This window comes from Salvelinus alpinus, chromosome 6 (assembly GCF_045679555.1).
Source record: "Salvelinus alpinus chromosome 6, SLU_Salpinus.1, whole genome shotgun sequence".
NCBI lineage: Eukaryota > Metazoa > Chordata > Actinopteri > Salmoniformes > Salmonidae > Salvelinus > Salvelinus alpinus.
In genome coordinates this window covers 17,894,117-17,911,094 of record NC_092091.1, presented here as the reverse complement: position 1 = coordinate 17,911,094, position 16,978 = coordinate 17,894,117, and the positions used below count along the sequence as shown (strand labels likewise).

General features: G+C 43.4%; 1 protein-coding gene across 2 annotated transcripts in view; it reads right to left on the bottom strand.

The window, feature by feature from the left end:
* The window catches only part of LOC139578273 (peroxisome proliferator-activated receptor alpha-like), a 62,061-nt gene extending 51,647 nt beyond the window's left edge, over positions 1–10,414 (bottom strand). Inside the window, exon 1 of one of the 2 annotated variants that reach the window (XM_071405671.1) lies at positions 10,238–10,414. The gene's annotated coding sequence lies outside the window, so the exon portion shown is untranslated. The remainder of the gene's footprint in view (positions 1–10,237) is intronic. The other variant, XM_071405672.1, reaches the window with a different exon arrangement.
* Positions 10,415–16,978: the final 6,564 nt, after the last annotated feature.

The following is a 16,978-nucleotide window of genomic DNA, read 5'->3' as shown; positions in this document are numbered from 1 at the left end:
GAAGGTGCCAGGTTCCCTCCAGACGTGATGCTTAGCATTTAGGCCAAAGAGTTCAATCTTGGTTTCATCAGACCAGAGAATCTTGTTTCTCATGGTCTGAGAGTCTTTAGGTGCCTTTTGGAAACCTCCAAGCGGGTTGTCATGTGCCTTTTACTGAGGAGTGGCTTCCATCTGACCACTCTACCATAAAAGCCTGATTGGTGGAGTGCTGCAGAGATGGTTGTCCTTCTGGAAGGTTCTCCCATCTCCACAGAGGAACTCTGGAGCTCTGTCAGAGTGACCATCGGGTTGTTGGTCACCTCCCTGATCAAGACCCTTGTCCTCTGATTAATCAGATTGGCTGTACAGCCAGCTCTAGGAAGTCTTGGTGGATCCAAACATCTTCCGTTTTTTAGAATGATGGAGGTCACTGTGTTCTTGGGGAATTTCAATGCTGCAGATATTTTTTGGTACCCTTCCCCAGATCTGTGCCTCGATACAATCCTGTCTCTGAGCTCTATGGACAATTCCTTTGACCTCATGGCTTGGTTTTTGCTCTGACATGCACTGTCAACTGGGGGACCTTATGTAGACAGGTGTGTGCCTTTCCAAGTCATGTCCAATCAATTGAATTTATCACAGATGGACTGCAATCAAGTTGTAGAAACATCTCAAGGATGATCAATGGAAACAGGATGCACCTGAGCTCAATTTCGAGTCTCATAGCAAAGGGGCTGGGTTTCTGTACAGCACATTGTGACATCGGCTGATGTAAAAAAGGCTTCATAAATACATTTTATTGATTGATTGATTATGTAAATAAGGTATTTCTGTTTTTTAGTAGATTGCTGAGGGAAAAAAAGTATTTAATACATTTTAGAAAAGGGCTGAAACGTAACAAAATGTGGAAAAAGTCAAGGGGTCTGAATACTTCCGAATTCAGTAGGAACAGCCCTTCTCCACAACATAGTGTTGATAAATAATTTCCACTTACACCTAGGCTCATCCAATCAACTGATCAGGCTGCAGTGGCACTCTGAGCTGGTCAGTGGGGCTTTACAGTGGGGCTCTACAGTAGAACGTCTACGGCGGAACATCTACGAAGACTGGTCAGGGCTTTACCCAGTAATGGAATCAGACATTACTAGAGCAGAAGAGGCTGAAACTAGGTGACTGATTTCTCTAGACGGGCCTCACGTAGCGAGACGTGGCCGAGCCCAACCCCACTCCCACCTCCACCTCTGACTCACCAGCCACATGGATGCCTAAACCCCACCTCCCACCTCTGACTCACCAGCCACATGGATGCCTAAACCCCACCTCCCACCCCTTCGGCCACATACACTCCGCTCCAACCTGCCAGATACAGTAGACCCCGAGTCCAACACTACGGAGCACAGAGATAGAGAGAAAGAGCCACTCAAGTGAGCCCATCACAAGCATCATAGGAAAACCAGTTCAATCCGGTACCCATAGATTTAAGCCCCTTGGGGTTCAAAGTACCCTGACAGTCAGTCAGCTGACATCAATGGGCCATGATGATGATGATGGCTCCTCCCCATTCTTAGCTCAGACAAGCTCCTGTCCAGAGCAGCTTACAGTAAGTCTGTCTGTGACCCAATCCTATAGATGGGACTGAGGGATTTTACCATGGAAGATCTAGGCTTCGTCAAAAATGGCACCCTATTCCCTTTGCAGTGCACTACTGTTGAGCAGGGCCCATAGGGTAGTGCACCATTAAGGGAATATAGTACCATTTGGGATGCATATCTAAGGGAACCTGGTGGTGAAGATGAAGGTCAGCCTGTGGTTTCAGAGGACGTTCCGAGGGGGAAAACACATGGTATCTCTCATAACCCTTTGGGCACACACTGGTTGAATAAATGTTGTTTCCATATAATTTCTATGAAATTACATTTTAACCAATGTGGAATAGACGCTGAATAGACGTCTGTGTCCAGTGGGAAGTCCTGGAGTAGTGATGTGCGGTCAGGGTAGGGAGGGTAGGCAGTGCCTACCCTGTAAAAATGAATGAACATTTGTGGTGATCTGGTACAAAATGCGCAAGGATGCTAGGAGAAAGTCAGCCTCAACGTGTGCCTTTTTCCCGCCCTTCAAACTCCAAACTCAAAGCATTGACATGACTTGCACATGTGTGTTTCTACCCTATACTGCCAGCTTCGCTGCCTTTCATGTGTCAGTATGTCCGCTTCATTTTCATTGCACTCGAATAATACATACTCGCTCCTGCCTGAGGACGTCACACGTTATCTGCAGCCTTTTGACAGTTACGTTCATTTTACTGCTAGCTAAAATAAGCTGATCAGGATGGCTGAAATATTGCATCTGAAACAGTTTCCAAAGTTGGATTTTCTAACGAAACAGGGGGTGATAAGGAAGACCAACACCTGAGTTTAGGGACCTACATCAAAGGAAGGGACAGAAATAACATGATCATTTCAATCTCAGTGGTATCAACAAAAAAACTGTCTCTGTGGCAGAGCTGCTAGCAGCCGACTCTACAGCTTCCCCTGCCCGCTGTTCTCCACCAGTGACAGCGTGTGGACAACATCTGGTTACTGTGACTTGGACAACTTGCCTACAGCACTCAACAAGCATGAAAAATCTGTGTCTCACATCCAAAGCCATATAGCTCTTAAGATAGATCTGGCATTGAATGAACAACAGAGATTGAACGTCAGCACAATGCAAAGGTAAAAGAGAACCGCGAGATTTTGAAAGACCTAGCTAATTAATGCTACATCATGCTACCTACGTAGGTAAACAGGAGTTGGCATTTCGTGGCAACGATGAGAGTGCCAGCTCATCAAACAGGCCCAGGGGCAACTATGTGGAACTATTACATATGTCTTTGCTGAAAATAATGAACAGTTAGTGTAACAGTATAACTTTACGTCGTCCCCTCGCCCCGACCTCGGGCGCGAACCAGGGACCCTCTGCACACATCAACAACAGTCGCCCACGAAGCGTCGTTACCCATCGCTCCACAAAGGCCACGGCCCTTGCAGAGCAAGGTGCAACACTACTTCTAGGTTTCAGAGCAAGTGACGTAACTGATTGAAACGCTACTAGCGCGTACCCGCTAACTAGCTAGCCATTTCACATCCGTTACACTCACCCCCCTTTCAACCTCCTCCTTTTCCGCAGCAACCAGTGATCCGGGTCAACAGCATCAATGTAACAGTATAACTTTAAACCGTCCCCTCGCCCCGACACGGGCGCGAACCAGGGACCCTCTGCACACATCAACAACAGTCGCCCACGAAGCGTCGTTACCCATCGCTCCACAAAGGCCACGGCCCTTGCAGAGCAAGGTGCAACACTACTTCTAGGTTTCAGAGCAAGTGACGTAACTGATTGAAACGCTACTAGCGCGTACCCGCTAACTAGCTAGCCATTTCACATCCGTTACATTAGCAACCCATTTAACGACCGTCACCATGCTTTTTTTGCTCAAGGCCTGTAAGGGAATTTTCAATGAATGCATTTGTTAAAAAAAAGAAACATCCACATTTTATTAATCTTTTTTTTTTTTTACAACACAAACCATCCACACACAAACATCCACAACATCACACCTAGACCCACCTGCTCACACCCCCTTCTCCAGTGCCTACAGTACATCACTCTCCGCCACATGGCCTCATACTGCACCATTTTGTTTCTGTCCATCGGCCAACGCACTTTCAACACAAAGCTGTCATCAAGGCAAAGGGTGGCTATTTGAAGAATCTCAAATATGAAATATATTTTGATTTGTTTAACACTTTTCTGGTTACTACATGATTCCATATGTGTTATTTCATAGTTTTGATGTCTTCACTATTATTCTACAATGTAGAAAATAGTAAAAATAAAGAAAAACCCTTGAATGAATAGGTGTTCTAAAACTTTTGAACGGTAGTGTATATCTCAATCAGTAGCGCCGTCTACCATTATTACATTACATGTCTATTGTGTTAGTATATATCTCAATCAGTAGCGCTGACTACTAGGCATTTTGTATGTATAGTGCTGTCTACATGTAGGCCTACTTGCTGGCATTTGGGCTGCTGTCTGTAGTGCTGAAAGTCCCCTGTTCGTGCAGGGCACAAGGTATTAGGGCCTGTGAATGTGTGTCTAATGTTTGCGTCGCCTATCTGCTGCTGTTTGATGATTGGTTGTGGTTGTTTGATGGTTATCTTTGTGATCCTGTCATACCGATAAACACCGTAGCAAAAATCCACTTTATGAGTGTGTGTGCGTGCCAGTGAGAGAAGGGGATAGAAAGAGCTTTCCCGGCATCAGACCTTACCGGGCATCAGACCTTACCGGGCATCAGACCTTACCGGGCATCAGACCTTACCCGGCATCAGACCTTACCCGGCATCAGACCTTACCGGGCATCAGACCTTACCGGGCATCAGACCTTACCCGGCATCAGACCTTACCCGGCATCAGACCTTACCCGGCATCAGACCTTACCGGGCATCAGACCTTACCGGGCATCAGACCTTACCGGGCATCAGACCTTACCGTACACTACTGCTCTGGAGCTAATCCAATGGTTACTAGAGAGACAGGGAGGTACATAGATACACATACACACATGTACAAACAAGTGCACACATGTGCATGAACGCATGCACGTACACACACACGCACGCCTCAACACATACACACGCTCATACGCATGCCAATACCTCCATGAACAGATCCTTTGTATTGCAGAAGCCTCTTACTGGTGTATGATGTCATTTCTCTTCAGAAATTACTCTCAACTGTCTCAACAAAGTCACCTAATGAACATGCATACCAGGCTTCCGAAAGAGGATTCTTGTTGCAAACCTACTGACAACATGTTCTTTATGGACTCACAGAGAAAGACCGGTGATAAATGTAAGAAAGAACGCAGTTAAGAGGAAACCAGAAAGTCCTGTTTGAGGAGAAAAGAGAAATCCCTCCCCTCTGTCTCTCTTTCTTTTTGTCTGTCTCTTTCTTCCTCTGTCTTTGTGTCTCTATGCAGCTGTCTAAAGCAGCCAAGCACAAGCTGATTACAGGTCTCAGGTTCCTAGAGTAGAGACAAGTCTCTCACAGTGCAGCCAAGCCACATAGAAACAGACTGCCTAAGGACAGAGCAGGAGAAGTCTCCCATAGATCTTTAGGAATAGACTAAACATGTACAACACATGGTTAGGAAGGGACTGAGTCCTGAGATTGTGGGTCAAAGACATTATGTAGGAACTATTAATCTGCAGTGTTTCTAAACTATATCACTGTGGAGTGTGATGTGAAGTTGCATGAAAAGCCCTGATGAGAAATTATACCTTTTAGAAAACTAAAGAAGATCCATTGGGTTCTTTCAGTGCATGCAGTAACCAACTCAACAGGCAGCTTAAACTCTATCATTGGCGCAGGGAAGAGAACAGTTTTGCAGGTGCACATTGAAGGGCTGTTGAGGAATAGCTCATACATAAATATCAGATTAATTGACAACAAAAAATATATATATATTTGTCACATGCTCCGAATACATCAGGTGTAGACCTTACCGTGCAATGCTTACTTACAAGCCCTTAACCAACAATGCAGTTCAAGAAATAGAGTTAAGAAAATATTTACTAAATAAACTATAGTAAAAAATTAAATAAAAAGTAACACAATAAAATGACATAACAATAACGAGGCTATATACAGGGGGTACCGGTACCAAGTCAATGTGCGGGGGTACAGGTTAGTCGAGCATTTTGGACCTAAACTTGGTGCTTCAGTACCGCTTGCCGTGCGGTTGCAGAGAGAACAGTCTATGACTTGGGTGACTGGAATCTTTAACAATTTTTTGGGCCTTCCTCTGACACGCATAGTAAATAGGTCCTGGATGGCAGGAAGCTTGGCCCCAGGTGATGTAATGGGCCGTACGCTCTACACTCTGTAGCGCCTTACGGTCGGATGCCGAGAAATTGCCATACCAGGCGGTGATGCAACCGGTCAGGATGCTCTTGATAGTGCAGCTGTAGAATTTGTTGAGGATCTGTGGACCACTGCCAAATCTTTTCAGTCTCCTGAGGGGGAGACTGTCTTGGTGTGTTTGAACCATGATAGTTTGTTGGTGATGTGGACACCAAGGTGGCAGGTAGCCTAGTGGTTAGAGCGTTGGGCCAGGAACCGAAAGGTTGCTAGATCAAATCCCTGAGCTGACAAGGTAAAGATCTGTTGTTCTGCCCCTGAACAAGGCAGTTAACCCCTAAGTCATCATTGTGAATAAGAATTTGTTCTTAACTGACTTGCCTAGTTAAATTAAACTCTTGACCCACTACAGCCCTGTTGATGTTAATGGGGTCCTGTTCTGCCCTCCTTTTCCTGTAGTCCACGATCATCTCCTTTGTCTTGCTCACATTTTAGGGAGAGGTTGTTGTCCTGGCACCACACTGCCAGACCTCCAGACCTCAGTTGCCTATTGCAACTGAAAACGCAATCCTCAGGGACCTTAGCTTACAACTGTATAATCACATAAGAAGTAAGTAGGAAGCTGGAAGTGCTGGAAGCTGTATGAAATGCATGAAAATAACTCCATTCTTTTTATGATTTTGGTGGCAGATCTTTTTTTTTTTTTTTTTCTTTTCTCCCCTACTGTCTTGTCTCATCGCTGCAACTCCCGTACGGACTCAAGAGAGGCAAAGGTCCGAAACACACCACACATCCAACCCGGAAGCCAGCCGCACCAATGTGTCAGAGGAAACACCGTACACCTAGCGACCTGGTAGCATGCACTGCACCCAGCCCGCCACAGGAGTCGCTAGTACGCGATGAGACAAGGATATCCCTGCCAGCAAAACCCTCCCTAACCCAGACGACGCTGGGCCAATTGTGCACCGCCCCATGGGCCTCCCGGTCACAACAGAGCCTGGGCTCTAACCCAGAATCTCTGGTGGCACAGCTAGCTCTGCGATGCAGTGCCTTAGACCACTGCGCTACCCGGGAGGCCTCAACCATGGCAGGTCATTGCTGGACCTTAAAACAAGTAGAAACTTTTCAGCGTGAAGCTGGCCTAGGTGGAAAGTTTCACTGATGGAAGGGTGACCTTAGAACTAAAGGCAAACTCCACGTCCACATGGCCCTGGCAGTATGAAGAAGGGCCGCAAGGCAGCAACCAGAGAGACTAATGTAACCCTCAACTACCACTACACAGTGCAGTCAGTGTCTGTCCTGGCTATCCTTACCAAACCTCACAGAGAATACTGTGATCAACAGTTGTGGTCAAATATATTGGCACCCTTGCACGATTCACTATTTCTTAAAAAATAAGTTAAAAAAAAAAAAAAAAACGTTTGTTGTTCACATGTGTATTTGTTTGATTTATAACTGTTAAGGTTTAAGAAAAAAAATAACTATAATTTAGATTTTTCACTTCAAAGCAAAAAATGGCCTGGACTAAATTATTCAAAATGAGAATTAATTTATTTGGAGGCAGGTGATTCTCGTGTATGTCTAATTTACCTCACCTGTGGTAAGTTGCAGGTGCCTACAGGATCATAATAGCCATTCAAGGGCCTCCCGATTGGCGCAGCGGCCCCAGGCTGTCTCACAGCCGGCCATGACCGGGAGACCCATGAGGCGGCGCTCAATTGGCCCAGCGTCATCCGGGTTAGGGGAGGGTTTGACCGGCCGGGATGTCCTTGTCCCAACGTGCTCTAGCGACTCCTTGTGGCGGGCCGGGCGCCTGCAAGCTGACCTCGGTCACCAGCTGGACGGTGTTTCCTCCGACACATTGTTGTGGCTGGCTTCTGGGTTAAGCGTGCTGCTTGGCAGACTTGTGTTTCGGAGAACGCATGGCTCTCGATCTTCGCCTCTCCCAAGTCCGTACTGGAGTTGCAGCAATGGGACAAGACTGTAACTACCACTTGGATATCACGAAAGGGGGTAAAAGTACTACATAAAATATATACAGTATATATATATATATAGCCATTCAACCAGTTTTTAAAAGAGAATACAGAACATTCTGCTCCATTGCACTCCGTTGTAAAGTGCAAGGGTGCCAATATATTTGACCGCAACTTGTATGAGTACCAAATTCAGATTTTTTTTAGATGACTAAAAGAAGGTAACAAGTGGATAAAAATCCCAACCAGCTTGGATGTGGAAAAACACGGGCAGCATTCCTGTAGCTTGGAGGACTGGGGCAGGGACAGGAACGGCAGGATTTGGGTCAAGTTTCAGACTCACAGAGAAAGTGTGCAATTTGGCACTGAAAGGCTCTATTGGTAGGTTGTTGATTCCCTTCATAAGAGATCATTGCACGGCAAGCATTATACACAGACTAGGTTACAATTAAGTTTGATTAATATATATTTTGTGTAATGTGCATAACTTTGATCTGCTAAAAAAGCAAGTAATTTCGGCACCAAGTTACGCACTTAATGTAGGTATGAACTAACCATCAGCAGTCTAGAAATAACTTTATATTGTACTTATATATCCTTCACAAACCCTTTATAAACGTATTATGAAGCCCATTATAAAGACCTGACCATTTAGACACACATGTGGGACCATTTTATCCCATCTGTATACACACATAGAAAAGTATAGATAAGTATAATAGTATATCGTTTATAGATAGTGTGAATGAAGTACATTTATTCTAGAAACAGAGCAAACCTGGAAATATCCTCATGATTAGAAGAGAGGCAAACCTGCAGGCCAGAACAAAAGGATGATCACCCTGAGCACTGAGCCAATTCTCAACACATGCGTCATCTTCCCTTACAGTAATACACATTCACTATCAACAGGCCTCCAAGCTTTCTCCCAAAACCTGACCTCCCAGACACACGTTTTAGCGTCATTACTGATTCTGTCCTCAACACCACCTCTCACCCCTATTTGCCATTTAAAGACCAACGTCAAAGTGTAGGCTAGTCATACTCAACATAATATTATACTCATTATGATAAAAAAGTATTACTACTGAGTTATTCTGAAAGAGAAAAATCCTAAACATTTTCTACAAGTTGTGTTTATCATAAAAATAAACACAAACCTCAAACTCCAATTATCAGGATAAGGATAGGCTCCACTAGGGAAATAATTTGTTACTTTGTTTCAATAAGTGTGCATTGTCCAAAAGGTAGCCTAAGCTGGGAAAAATAAAAACAATTACATTGTAGTAAACTCAACAATGTCATGCATATGCAACTTGCAGCCTAATTATGTATAAGAATGTTACAAAGCTCACATGTTACAAAACTCTCATGGCAATTTTCCAATACATTATTTATAGAAGTAGCCTAACCCTTTAACCTTTTCTTGCCCAGGGACCCCCTCTCAGGCAAACTGGCGACCCAGGGACCCATCATACATTAGCAACAATATATATTTTTAAATGCATGTCTTGTCTTATGGTCAAGTGAATGAGAATGTCAAGGAGAAGTAATTCACATTATAAAATAAATAGATTTGGTCGTTTTTTATTATTATTTTTACATCCCCACATTATAATTGAAAGTGTAAACTCTAACATAGCCTATTAGCTAGAAAGGTAACTTCAAATACATTTTCGCTAAGAACAGCTATTTAGCTGGTTAAACAAAGGTTAGCCGTGTGCTGGAAAACATGTATGTCCAAGTCAAGAAAGCCCTTGCCGTACTGGTAGCGAGTACTTTTTCAAAGCCCATGTCAGATACTCCAGTGAGTGTAATTGGCTCCAATAGTTCAATTTGTTCAATATTAGGAGTTGAGAAATAAAGTTGCCATCATTAGAAAGAAAACATTCTCCTCAACTGTAGGTATGTCATTCAACACGGGTTTATTCTGTTGTTGCTAGCGATATTCATTAAAACATTGAAATAATCAAATAATCAAAACCACTTAATTTTTTATATTTATATATATTTTCGCGGACCCCTGCAGTACGGACCCCTGGAGCTATCAATAGCCATTGGCCTACATCCCAAAAAGCATGTATCATATACATACGTCGGATGCGCAGGCGTACTCGACTGTACAATAACAATGGCCCCAGATATCTTGTTGCAACATGCATTCATTGATTTTTCAGTTTTTTTGCTGAAACTATCATGAATGGGATAAATTCCTTAAAAATATCAGTCGATGAACACCGGCAAATTTCAATCTTAACACTTCAATTCATTGTCAAAACTATACAGTCTAGAAATTCTGCGATATCAGGCATGAAGCAAGCAATGCATTGAGAGTCACATCAATGTGTGATAATAAACCTATCAAATCGATCTACCTTACAATGGACAGCCCGATCCGAAGCCGACATCCCGTCAGAAACCTCCGTGCGTTGAGAAGCTGTCAGTGCGAGTTCGGGTGGAACAAGGACGGAAAGAATTGTCCCCTTCAACACGTCCTTGTTTGTCTCCTAAACAACTCTGCTGCTGTCAAAATCGCCCACATACAGCCACTGCCCACCAGCCGGAACTGACGTAATGATTGACAGCTGATGTGAAAGAACCACAAACCCCCCCTGACACACCTATCTTTTCAGCGAATAGAAAGAGCCCGTCTTTCCCTTGAGCAGGACGCCCCCTAACAAAGGAATGACATTAGGGAGCAAGGCAATAATCCAACTCATGTTCACTAGCTGCTGCGTTGGTCAATGTAGTAGGACAAATGTTCACAGAAGCGTGAAGACCAGAAATATGGGTATTTTAATAACTTAAATTCTTATATCTACAGTTACTAAATGTTTTTATATGTATGTACATTTATTACAGGGTTATAAACATAACCTACAGCTCCTATTGTTGTTCCTGTACTACTGTGCATTCCTCTTATCATAATAAAATAGGATCTTATTCTGCATTGAAGGGTGCTGCGCTTACTCCCGTATTCAGTGCTGCAGAAGGCACACATCCTGTGGTCAGACAACCCCTAAAATGTCATCACACACGGACACGTCACGTGACTCTACTACATGTCATGTGTCATGCCCCCCTGCCTCCACAGCTCACCACTGGCCCAAGACATAGGACTTGATTTTACATTTCAGTCATTTAGCAGAAGCTCTTTTCCAGTGCGACTTACAGGAGCAATGAAAGTTAAGTGCTTTGCTCAAGGGCACATAGACAGATTTTTCACCTAGTTGACTCAGGGATACGAACCAGCAACCTACTGGCCAAAATGCCCATAGCATTTTTGACAAGGTCATACTATAGCCTACTGTGCAAACAACACAGGCATACCAGGGCAGGGATGGAGGACCTTGTCAAAGAACAGCTTGTATAAAATATGTTTTAAAAAATACACTTAATTCAAAATAACAGTTTTTATGTTGCCGAAAATCTTCAGCCACGCTTCTGTGGATAATATGAAAACCAGTCAATACAGTATCACTTTGTCACGACCTGACCTTAGAGAGCCTTTTTTATGTCTCTTTTTGGTTTGGTCAGGGTGTGATTTGGGTGGGCATTCTATGTCCTTCACTTCTATAATTTTGTGTTTCTATGTTTTGGCCGGGTATGGTTCTCAATCAGGGACAGCTGTCTATCGTTGTCTCTGATTGGGAACCATACTTAGGTAGCCCTTTTTCCCTCCTTTCGTTGTGGGTAGTTGTCTTTGTTTGTGGCACTACAGCCCTTAAGCTTCATGGTCGTTTTGTATGGTTTATTGTTTTGTTGGCTTCATTTTAAATAAAGGGAAAACGGCCGTGACACACTGTGAATAATGCCAAACGCATAATGCCGGGGTGTATTAAGTTACCCACAGTTTAACTGATTTAGATACATTTTAATATGATAATATTGACAGCTAGCCAAGCCATGAAGTCCTCCAATAAATTGCTGCAATAAGTTCAACATTACATTTAAGTCATTTAGCTGACGCTCTTATCCAGAGCGACTTACAAATTGGAAAGTTCATACATATTCATCCTGGTCCCCCCGTGGGGAATGAACCCACAACCCTGGCGTTGCAAGCGCCATGCTCTACCAACTGAGCCACACGGGACCACATTAAAGAAGAAGTTTCCTTTGTTACGACCAAATCTCTATGTTTGATATAAATGGCATGTTATAGAAGGTTACAGACATCTTTTTTGTGATATCGCATGTTTTTGAGAAATTTATCCCAAACAACAAATCACTTCTTCGTCCTCGTTGTGTAATATGGAGCCCTGAAAAACATTAACAAAGGCTCCAAAAACACCCAAATACGTACTTTTAGAAACGACAAAGCGCTCAGTATAGTGATGCAGATGTTAAGATGTTGTACAAATGAAATTGTGACATTCCCGAACTTTATCCGCAATGTTATATTCCCTTTTGCACAACTCAAGCCGTTTCCCCATCCAGCTGTTCCATTTTCCGCATAGTCTGCTGTATGTAACTGCCAAAATAAAGGAAACCCGAACGTAAAGCATTTTCGCTGTGGAAAGCATGGGGTGCTTCCACACAGGAAGTTTCAGACACTTGTAGAATCTATGGCAATGTGCATTGAAGCTGTTTTGGTGGCTCATGGTGGCCCAACGCCGTATTAAGCAGCCAGGTCACCCGTGAAAGAAGTCAGTATTTGACATCCATCCATGTCTGAGGAAATTGGGCGATGACGTGTAAACTGGCCTCTAGGGGCAACAGTGAATGCTGTTACTTTCAAGTAGGTCTCAGTTTTGCTAGGGTGTTGTGGACTGGGATGGTGGATGGGCGTTAACATCTGATTTTAAATGTTGCAAGTTGGATCCAGCGATAGAAAGTTGTTGTTTTTATTTTTGTTTTAAGCCTATCCCAAACCTTAACCCTTACCTTAACCATTCGGAGTTAATGCCTAAACTTAAACATGTGGAGTTAATGCCTAAACTTAACCTTAAACAATTCGAAATTTGACATTTGGAACAACTTCGAAATTTACGTTTGAGAAACATGGACGAATGTCTTTTTCTGGTGAGACTGTGAGAGCTGCTAGCAGCACTTTGTATCCCTCATTTACTCAATTTTTCTTTTCTTTTGGCAGTTACATGTCAAATAGACTGAGCGGTATCGCTGGAGTCGCAACAGAATGGAATAGGCCTATAACGTTGCGGATAAAGTTTTGAATGACACAATTTCATGTGTTCAACATCTTAAGATCTTAAGACATGCATCACTATACTGATAGCTTTGCAGGTTCTAAAAGTGTATCTGGGTGTTTTTGGATCCTTTGTTCATGTTTTTTCAGGGGCCCCATACTACACAATGAGGATGAGGATGTGATTTGCTGTTTGGGGTACATTTCTCAAAATTGTGAAATCATGAAAAAGGTCTCTGGAACCTTCCATAACATCCCATTTACATAAAAATGTAAATTTGGTTGTTAAAAAGGAAACATTCCCTTAATGGACCATTTGTGTTTGTACTGGCCTTGTCAGGTGCTGAGTGTGCAACAACCCTCCACTGATTTCTCCTGCAGCCTGTTTCCTCATGTTCTGTCCCTGGTCTGGACTCCATCACACTGTGTCCAGTGCCATTGGCAGAGTGCTGTGTGTTGCTCCATCAGACCTTGGCCCAGATACCCTTCTCCTCTTCCCACACACACACACACACACACACACACACACACACATACACATACACAGAGAGCCTCGTGACAAGCGGTAATCGGCAGCTCTCTGCATCCCCTGGAGTGGCTCCAAGGCCCCAGCCACCAGCCATTGCACTGGAGGTTCCCTGGAGCGGCTCCAAGGCCCCAGCCACCAGCCATTGCACTGGAGGTTCCCTGGAGCGGCTCCAAGGCCCCAGCCACCAGCCATTGCACTGGAGGTTCCTCGCTGTGAGCAAAGGAACATTAGAAGATAAGGCTCGTTTCAACACTTTTCAGAGGGGTTGTCAAAAAGTGTCGGGCATTGGATTTTTTCTGTCTGCACCTCTTTATTTGGTTTCACAATCTGAATCTGGGGGATTGACACAGAATGTTTCCCCACAACTTCTTAATTGAGGAACAACCCATTGGCTCCCATTTGAGACAGAATGGCACAATGTCCTGAACCTAATTCCTCAAACCTACTTCATTCACCTCGTTTTGCCCAAAAAAAACTGTTTATACCTGACAGGCATCGTTAATCCTAATTTTCTCCGCATTCTGACTGTGCCCACATTTTTAGACAGGTGTAGACGATTAAAAGACGCATTAAGATCTGATTGTGATCAGATCTTCCTGACCATAAATGTAAAGGATCATTAATCAGTATGAGGAGATGAGATGCAGTACTCTATTATCCTTTTGCACAGATATTTGCTTACAAACGGCTCATAAATGCCTAGCATAAAGGTACCCTCAAACCACGGCAGGCTTTGGAGTCAGACTGAATCCCACACTTTCTATTTCTTGTCATCCTTTCAATTACAGTTTTTATTTCATTTATTTTACCTTTATTTTAAAATAGAGACCAGTCTCTCTTTCACAAGGGATCCCTGTATACAAATAATTTACTAAATACAATATAATGCAAATATACAAAAACTTCAAATACATTCAAGAAACACAATTACATTCATCAGCAAAGAGGGCCCCAATCAGTTTGAACTGCCACAGAGGCACCAGAACATCCAGCTGTATGAACTCTGTAGATTGTTTCATACATGGTGTGCAAACAAACTAAAAGCAGATTTACCTAACTCTGAGGAGAACAAAGGTATTTCCAGAGTTAGCCATCCCTGAGACCGTGAACGGTAACTCGTATGCCTAAAGGTTATAGCGAAGTTAGAAGTTAGATACAGTGGGAGTTTTTGTAAGAGAGCTTTATAAATAAAAAAGAGAGCGTGACTTCAAAGAGGGCCAGCCTACTTCTGGTAAAGAATGCAGTGATGTGTACTGAACCTGTCTCCCTTAGTAAAGCGAAGTGCGCTATGGTAAACTGATTCTAACAGTTTTAATGAAGTGGCAGCTGGATTCATATAGATCAGGGATGGGAAACATTGATGGGGTGGGGGCCACAAAAAATCTGAACGCATCATGAGGGGCTGCAGTGGCTCAGCGGTTCGGAGTACCCACATACCCTTCACACACAGGCAGAGCCAGCCCCAGGCTTTTGGAAGCACTAAGCAACAACAAAAAAGATCATTGTACCTACCATCCCTGATATAGAGGATGTCGTGATAGTCTAGGACCGGTAGGAACGTTGATTGAATGACCTGCTTTCTACTATTTAGCGAGTTTCAACTGTTCACCCATTGGAGTAATGTCTTTATGCTGCCAACTGCGTAGAAATTATTACATTTTTTAGTAGAGATCAAATATCAATCCATATCAATTAAATATCAGTGTCTGGACTACTGGCCTGTAGTGGTTAGAGCGTTGGGCCAGTACCCGGAAGGTTGCTGGATTGAATCCCCGAGCTGACAAGGTAAAAATCTGTCGTTATGCCCCTGAGCAAGGCAGTTAACCCACTGTTTCCCAGGCGCCAAAGAAGTGGATGTCGATTAAGGCAGCCCCCCGCACCTCTCTGATTCAGAGGGGTTGGGTTAAATTACACATTTCAGTTGAATACATTCAGTTGGACAACTGACTAGGTATCCCCCTTTCCCCTATGTGGGTCTGGACTTAGTAAAATGGCCCTCTACCCCCACCTGCTGCTGAAATGCATACTGTGCATCACAATTCAATTTACTTAAATGTGTTGAAATTCAGATGCACTCTAAAATCTAATTCAACTACAAAATAGATTGTGCTGAGAAATTGTTTAGCAATTAGGGACATATATATATATATATATACAGGAGCAATGTAGAGACTGTATGTTATTGTGTGATTGTTGAGTGGCTCTGGTCTACAAGCAGGCACTAGATGGCAATATAATCACCTTTCTAAATTCAAAGCAGATTTAAATTTCAATGTTCATATTTTAAAATTTGACCTTTTTTTAAACTGGGCAAGTCAGTTAAGAACAAATTCTTATTTTACAATGACCTTCTACCCCCGCCAAACCCTCCCCTAACCCGGACGACGCTGGGCCAATTGTGCGCCGCCCTATGGGATAAGGTGGAATAGAGCTTGTTCATCCCAGTAAATTGTGTTTCAAGTATTAAAGTGGAATACAATTTATCCAAATGCAGATTGTGACTAAATAAGATTCTGTTTATAATAGGGGAAAGTCATATTTCAGATGGAGGTGTGAGAGGACACCCACTTTGTGGCTTTTTTTCAAGTGAATGCCTTGAAAAGGGTGCAGATGAAGACAGTCACTGTAGGAATGATATGACCTCATCCCACAGGCAGTCACTGTTACCACTTTATCTACAGAAAATGAATAATGTAGTCTAAATACTCAGTGTCTCCCTGAGACAGAGTGAACAGACAGAGAGCCATTGTCTCATGTGTCTTAGTATTCAACTCCCTCTCCTTTGTCACAAGGGCCAAGGCTCAAGTCAGTTCAATATGGTGGCCGGTGGGAGGATTGGGAAGAGGTGCAGCATCCATACTAATCTACGCTGCACTGAGGGAGTGAGAAACTACACACTCATACATTTGGGGGACGGCGAATGCTATTTACAGTGCATTCGGAAAGTATTCATTTCCACATTTTGTTAATTATAATCTTATTCTAAAATGGATAAAATAGTTTTTTCCCCTCATCAATCTACACACAATACCCCATAACAACAAAGCAAAAACAGGTTTTTAGAATATTTTGCAAAAATGCATTAAAAATAAGAAAATGAAATATCACATTTACATAGGTATTCAGACCCTTTACTCAGTACTTTGTTGAAGCACCTTTGGCAGTGATTACAGCCTCAAGTCTTCTTGGGTATGACGCTACCAGCTTGGCACACCTGTATTTGGGGGGTGTCTCTCATTCCTCTCTGCAGATCCTTTCAAGCTCTGTCAGTTTGGATGGGGAGCGTTGCTGCACAGCTATTTTCAGGTCTTTCGAGAGATGTTCAACCAGGTTCAAGTCCGGGCTCTGGCTGGGCCACTCAAGGACATTCAGAGACTTGTCCCGAAGCCACTCCTGCGTTGTCTTGGCTGTGTGCTTAGGGTCATTGTCCTGTTTGAAGGT